This window comes from Passer domesticus, chromosome 4, assembly GCF_036417665.1.
Source record: "Passer domesticus isolate bPasDom1 chromosome 4, bPasDom1.hap1, whole genome shotgun sequence".
NCBI classification, from domain to species: Eukaryota; Metazoa; Chordata; class Aves; order Passeriformes; family Passeridae; genus Passer; species Passer domesticus.
The window spans coordinates 4,923,095-4,930,395 of NC_087477.1; the positions used below are offsets into that span (position 1 = coordinate 4,923,095).

The 7,301-nt window shown below is 59.1% G+C and overlaps 1 protein-coding gene across 1 annotated transcript in view; it reads right to left on the reverse strand.

The window, feature by feature from the left end:
* Positions 1-4,846, reverse strand: part of LOC135298436 (hydrocephalus-inducing protein-like) — a 258,967-nt gene extending 254,121 nt beyond the window's left edge. Inside the window, exon 1 of the mRNA XM_064415996.1 lies at positions 4,238-4,846. The gene's annotated coding sequence lies outside the window, so the exon portion shown is untranslated. The remainder of the gene's footprint in view (positions 1-4,237) is intronic.
* Between the last annotated feature and the right edge of the window lie 2,455 nt (positions 4,847-7,301).

Here is a 7,301-nt window from a genome sequence, read left to right on the forward strand (position 1 = left end):
GCATCCTGGCCTGCATTAGGACTTGTGTGAGCAGCAGGAGCAGGGAGGTCATTCTCCCCCTGTACTCGGCACTGGTGAGGCCACATCTTGAGTACTGTGTCCAGTTCTGGGCCCCTCAATTTAGGAAGGATATTGAGATACTTGAGCGTGTCCAGAGGAGAGCAACGAGGCTGGTGAGGGGCTTGGAAAACAAGCCCTACGAGGAACATTTGAGGGAGCTGGGGTTGTTTAGCCTGGAGAAGAGGAGGCTTAGAGGTGACCTTATTGCTCTCTACAACTTCCTGAAGGGAGGTTGTAGACAGGTGGGGGTCGGTCTCTTCCACCGGGCAGCAACTGACAGAACAAGGGGACACAGTCTCAAGCTACGTCAGGTAAGGTATAGGTTAGATATTAGGAAAAAAATTTTCACTGAAAGAATAATAAAGCACTGGAACTGTCTTCCCAGGGAGGTGGTGGAATCACCATCACTGGATGTGTTTAAAAAAAGACTGGACATGCCACTTGGTGCTATAGTCTAGTTGAGATGTTAGGGCATAGGTTGGACTTGATGATCTTAGGGGTCTCTTCCAAACTCATGATTCTGTGATTCTGTGATTTAGTCAAGACTGTTTTGTGGGCTTTGTTTCTTGTATTCATTGTCTTGGTTATTCTATCCAGTTTTGCTCAACGCTTGCAAAAGTCCATGGCAGAAGCCTTCATTCTTGAAAACAAAAAGGGGGCACTTGTGGAGGCCCAGGGGCCTCTCATTGCAACTGTGATACCTTAGGGCAAAGGGGACCAAGGTGAAACAGAGAAACCCCTCTGAATGCAAGGCTCTCACCCATGGCCACTTGCAGCCTCTTGCAATCCGCAGGTTTTGTTGCTATCACCCACTTCAACTGCCATTTTTTCCTTATATCTACTCTCCAGAGAATGTTCTCCTCTCTCTTCTCCCCTGCTGGTCCTGGCTTCACCCCTTCTCCCCCCCGAATGAAACCCTCAGACCCCAGCCTCATTTTCTCTCTGGCCCTGGACCCTCTTCATGGCAATGCACAGCGTTTGGAGTTCCACACAAAGACCCATCTCTGGCCTCATTCATCAGCACTTGAAGCAAGTGTGCTCCGGCCTCTGGGAGTGCAGCTCGCTCACACGGGCTCACTGTGGACACGCCGCAATCACACAGTCATTGAGTGCACCGAGAACCTGGCCTCTAATAAAAGGCATGAATGCCACAAATCACCCAACCCAATGCCTTGCATGTCTCTACTTTTTCCTTCTCCTCTCATCTCTCATGTCACTTTCCCCATTTCCTCTCTCTGCCAGCTTGGCTTCTCTCTCTCCTGGCTGCAGCTTCAGCCACATGTGTGACACTGCAGGAACAGCCTGACCCACCGGGAAGTGGGAGAGGACTCTTTGTCAGCAACTGAAGTGACAGAACAAGGGGGAATGGGATGAAACTGCAAGAGCTGGAATCCATTCCATGATGGCAAGAAGTTCTTTCCTGTCAGGGTGCTTGTCCCTGACACAGGGACCAGCGCAGAGAGCCTGTGCATACCCCATGCCCGCCAACATCCAAGGCCAGCTTGGACAGGGGCCGCAGCAACCTGCTGTGCTGCGAGGCTGCTCAGCTTGGAACCAGATGATCCTTAGGGTCCCTTCCAGGCCAAACCATTCAAGGATTTCATCATTCCACCATGCCCACCTCCCAGTGTGGAGCGGCCCTGAAACTTCTGTGACATCACAGCTCCCACAGTGTTCCAGGTGGAACGTCCAGCACCTGGAAACCACCACAGCAGACACTCTGCCTGCTGCCAGCGCTCAGTTGGCGCTCGCTCTGCGCTCTGCCCGTCAGCACTCAGCTGTTGCTGCTGCTGCCTGGGCTTTTCCTGCTGCCTGCTCTGGAGCACCAACCCCAGCAGGATGAGCACTGCTGCGCCAGTGGAGGTACAGTGCCATTCTAGGGAGGGGGCAGCCTGCTTGAGCAGGCTGCAGCCACGTGGCAATGGATGGTGTGGGACAGGAACCCCACTGTGAGATTGTGCTGTCTCTTGCAGACTAACAGAGACACTGTGGAGGAGATGGAAGTGGACATGGTGCTGAATGAGGAAGAAATGATGGAGGTGGACGTGGAAGAGCAGGTTGAGGACATGGAAGTAGATGTGGAGGATGACATCAAGGAGATGGAAGTGACACCAGGAGGAATTTCCCCAGGGAAATGCTGCTCTGGCCTTGGCAGGGGCTGCCCAGGGAGCTTTGCAGTGCCCATCCCTGCAGCTGTCCCAGGAAGGCCTGCAGGTGGCACTCAGGGCTCTGGGCTGGGGACAAGCTGGGCATAGAGCACTGCTGGGACTCCATGGTCTCACAGACCTTTCCCAACCTTAGTGATTCCGTGAGTCTATGATTCTATGAAGACATGATTCAGAACAGAGTTAACTCAAATCTATCATACACAAATATTACAGAGGTCAAAATTCACGTGAATGAAATTTAAGATTATTCTTTAAGACTGAAAGAATCGTATGTCAATGTTGCATATAGGTAAAGCCCTATAAAAGAAGAGCCTTGTTACCCTTGTAAGATGATGCCTCGGGCCTCCTGCTTCGGCTAAGTACAGCTAACAGGCAGGGGTGAGGGGCTCCCAGCAGGGCAGGGAGAGCCGAGCTCAGGATCCCAGGCACCCGAGCAGACGGGGATAGGTGTCTGCTTTATTGAGGTGGGTGTCAATAAGATCCCAGTTCAGTGGCTGTTGTCACCAGCAGAGGCTCACCCCACGGCAGAGGAAGCAGCTCTGGGCTGGGCTCCTGCAGCAGCAGTGGAATTCCTCTCCCCAAGAGCAGTGGCTCCCACAGTGCTCCTCCAAAGCCAAGACAGGGCTAGGAGCTGCACCCAGCCCCTTCCCCCAGCCCAAATCCCACCGTAGCTCTGGCCCTCCTCCTGCTTCCCCAGGGAAAACTCCCAAAGAAACAGAGCTCTCCCTTTGTCTGAAGCACCCAGCAATCACCTGCCATTAGCAACTCACTGGAAAGAAATTCTACAGGTGAAAAGGAAGAACAGAAAAGAAAACCCTTCCCCAAACAAGGAGGTGGCCAGATGCTGAAGGAGCACACACACATCCCCAGCTGGTGAGAAACCCTCCCCCTGCCTCAAAGAGGAAGAGTCTGACGGTGCAGGAGTGAAACCCACAGACATTACAACCAGCCAGGTTCCAGCTGAACTGCAAGGCAGCCACAGCCAGCAGCAGTCGCCCCTGTAGAACCAAGGAGATCGAAGATGAAATCAGAGCACCCAAATGCTGTGGAGTCTGGCAAATCTGGGGCCATCTCAATACACCACCTTCACTGCAACCATTAATGCCCATACCAACCGAGAGACAGTGGGCTCTGCCACCAACAAGCTTAGAAATAATGAGAGTGTGATCAATGGCCCCATGCAGGCCTGATGCAGTCTGTGCTGTGGTTAAGGACCTCAGAAAAGAATTTAAAGAGGAAATGAGGGAGATGAGGCAGGAGGTAAGATAAATGCAGCACTAGTGCAAGTCACAGGCCTCAAAGTCAGAGCCCAACGTCCCCCAGCTACTGTGAGAGTACATCCCACGAGCTGACCTGTGCTTCTTCCTGAGTGACCATGGGGAAGGCATGGGAACGTGGGATGGGAAACCCACTTCTGTCTTAGCAGCACAAGGAGGGAAAACTCAAGGAAGGAAACACTAATCGAGGGAGTTCCAGTAAGGTGAAGGTAGCCTCCTGCCATGACCAAGCTGCTGGGTATGATCTGTCAGATCCCCTTAAAAGGCACCTCTAGTATGAATGCCCAGGAAAGAAAGAATAACCACGGCTAAAGGGGCCCTGCCTCTAGCCAGGGAGAGGCACGGGAAAACCAGGTCTTTTGGATGGTGTGGCTCCAATGGCCTTTCCACATCTTCTGTGGAAAGGAAGGTGCCCACAGCACAGCTCGTACAGCAGGATGCCCAGGGACCAGATGGTGGCTGGCTGGCCATGGGAGCAGCCAAAGAGGATCCACTCCGCTGGGCTGTACTCCAGCATTCCTATGGGACACGGGCGCAGCTCATCAGGCCCATGCTGCTCCCTCCCTCCCTCCCAGCCAGCTCCCGTTCCACAACAGCCAGCCCCTGCCCTGCCAAAAAGCAACTGGGCTGCAGCTGGCTGAAGAAGGATTCTCCCTCCCTCCCTCCCTGTTTCCCCTCTGCCAGCAAAGGGGGGAACCTCCGCTGCCCGGCTGGGCCCAGCTTTGGGCTCACCTGACATCCGGGTGTAGAACATGTCCTGGAGGATCGTGCCGCACCCGAAGTCGATGAGCTTCACCTCGCCCGTGCCCAGGTCCACGAGGACGTTCTCGGCCTTGATGTCGCGGTGCAGACGCCGCGGCTGCTGCGGTGCCGCACGGCCTCCAGCACCGGGCGGAGCAGCCCCCGCGCCACGGGCTCCGTCAGGAAGCCCCGCTCCTCCAGCAAGTACCAGAGCTCCTGACTGCGCTCCGCACGCTCCATGACCAGCGCCAAGCCGTCGGGCACCTCGAACCAGCCCAGGAGCCGCACCACGCCGCGGAAGCCGGGCCGCCACACCTTCCACAGCAGCGCCAGCTCCAGGGCCACAAGGGCGCCCTTGTGCTGCGGGGGGACCGCGATGCCGACAGCGGGGCCGATGCTGCGCCGCGCCTTGGGCCCCCTGCCCGGCCCCGCCGCGGCTCGCCACTGCCCGGCCCGGCACGCTGCGCGGGCCCCGCTCTCTCCACGCTCGCTCCCCTCCGCCTGCCGCCCTGCCGGGCCTCGCCTCAGCCCCGCCCGGCTCGCCCCGCCGGCTCCTCCGCGGGCCCCGCTCCCTCACCGGCCGCGCCCACTCCCAGACGCGCTCCCGGCACGCTTGCTTGATGGCCGCCTGCGAGCCAAGGCCAGCGGCGGGCTCAGCTCGCCGCCCGCCGCCCCGCTCCGACCCGGCCCCGTCTCTTACCGGGTCCCGGAGTAAACGCTGCCGCAGCCGCCGCTGCCCAGCAGCGGCCCTCCCGGCAGAGCTGCTCTGGGCGAGGCTTCTCCGCCCGTGCGGGCGGCACCGCGCTCTCGCTCTTGTGCCCGGGGCAGCCGAGCGCCCGGCGCGCTGCTGCTTGCCGAGCCGCCCCGGGCTGCGGCGGCTCGGGGCCGGCGGCCGAGCTGGCGAGCGGCGGAGCTCGGAGCGGGGAAGCTGCCGGCAGCGCTGTCGGCGGCGGGCCGGGAGCCGGGCGGCAGCGGGGCGGCTGCGGGCGGAACCGCGGCAGGGGCTTCCTTCGGGGCCGGGGCCTCGGCCGGGGCCGGGCCAGAGCCCGCGCCAGGCGGAGCCGAAAGACCGTGCTGCTCCGCCAGCAGCAGAGCGAGCGGCACCTCCAGCGGCGCCACGGGCGGGACGGAGAGAGCCCGGCGGAGGCGGAAGCACGGCGGGCCGGGCAGCGGCGGGCACGGGGCGGCCCCGCCGAGGGGCGCCGTGCGGGACGCGGCGTGAGCCGGGCGGGAGAGGCGGGACACGGACGGGACGGGACGGGAGTAGAGCGAGTGTGAGAGCGAGAAGGAGATGGGGAGCCAGTGGAAAGTCGAACGGAAGACCCATGGAGAGAAGTGCTGCTGCTGTTGCTGCTGTGCCCCGCGGAACGAAAAAGAGAAAGAAACAAATCACACCCCAAAATCATTCCTGTTAGTGAAATAACCAAAGAAAACAATGGAGCAATAAAGAAGAGTGCTGTCTTGTGGCTTCTTTCTTCTTTGGGTGAGACGAAGCATTTCATGGGGAAGAATTGCCTCTTCTGACAGTTTTGCCTGAGTGGACAGGAGTGCAGCATTGAATTTTCAAGTCGAAAAGGGAAATCGTGTCAGTAATGTCATCTCTTTTCATCCTCTCTTGAGACAGTTGCAGGCTGCCAAAAGACACGGTCTGCAGTCTGGAACTTGGGGCCAAGTTTCTTTTTCTGCCAGAGGATGAGGAGGGGAAGCATCCCAGAATCATGGAGTCGTGCCATGGTTGAGCTTAGAAGGGATCTGAAAAATCCCGTGGCTGCAACCCCCCCTGCTGTGGCTGGGGAGCCCTTGCACTAGACCGGCTTGTCTGGAGCTCCGTGCAGCCCGGCCTTGACCACTGTCAGGGACGGGACATGCACGCCTTCTCTGGGCAACCTGTTCCAGCAGAGTCTTTTTTTCTGAATCCCTTAGCTAAACCTAATCTGTCTCCATTTGGATCCATTCTCCCTTGTCCTGTCCTTGCCTGCCCTTGTACAAAGTGACAAAGTGGGGGGGGATTGGTTGTGGAAGAGATTAAGAAAAGTGCCCAATGAACAGACAATCAGTGCCCCACCTCTAACAGATAGGAATAGAATTCCCCTATTTGTAACCTAAGACAACTGGGATCCTGGATCCATTTTTCCTGTGGCTGCGGGTCCCAGCCCCGGCGGAGCAGAACTGGGAGCTGGGACTGCGATCCCTGATTGCCGATCCCCTTGTCTCTCTCTCTCCTGTTCCCTCCCTTTCCTCTGGGGGATCACAAATCCCAGAGCAGCTGCAGAGCCCCGTGCCCAGCCCGGGTTTCCCAGCAAAGGGAGGCCTGGGGGTGAGGTGCCCCGGGCTAGCCAGGAATGGGGGTCCGGGGGTCCCTGGGCTCATGGAAACAGGGAATCCAGGGGCTGGCAGAGGGGGATACCCGGGAAAGGGGGTGCAGGGGGTGTTGGTGCAGGATAAGGGAGTGCAGGGGGTCCTGGAACTGGGGAAGGAGATGCAGGGGGGTCCCAGTGCCCCAAAATGGGGATTCAAGGGGGTCCCTGGGGGAGTCCCCAAAGCCCCTCCCAGGGGGAGCAGGAGCTGGGTCGGGAGCTCTGGGCAGAGAAAAGGGGGTGACGCCGGCATGGGGGGACGTGGGGGAGTCAGACGCGCTCTGAGGGGGGACACGACCCCCGGGGACCCCCCTCACCTTCTCCCCTCACCGCAGGGGAGGCCGAGCCCCAGCCCAGCAGACGAAGCCCAACACGAAGCCCCCGAGCCCCGGCAGCACCTTGGGGGGCGTCCAGCGGCATCTCCGGGGGCGGGAGGGGCAGGATCCGGGAAACGGCGGCTGGGAAGGGACCGGCACGGACTGGGACAGGCTGGGATGGACTGGGACAGGCATGGACTGGGACAGGCTGGGATGGACTGGGACAGGGATGGACTGGGACAGGCATGGACTGGGACAGGCTGGGATGGACTGGGACAGGGATGGACTGGGACAGGCATGGACTGGGACAGGCTGGGATGGATTGGGACAGGCTGGGATGGACTGGGACAAGCTGGGATGGACTGGGACAGGGATGGATTG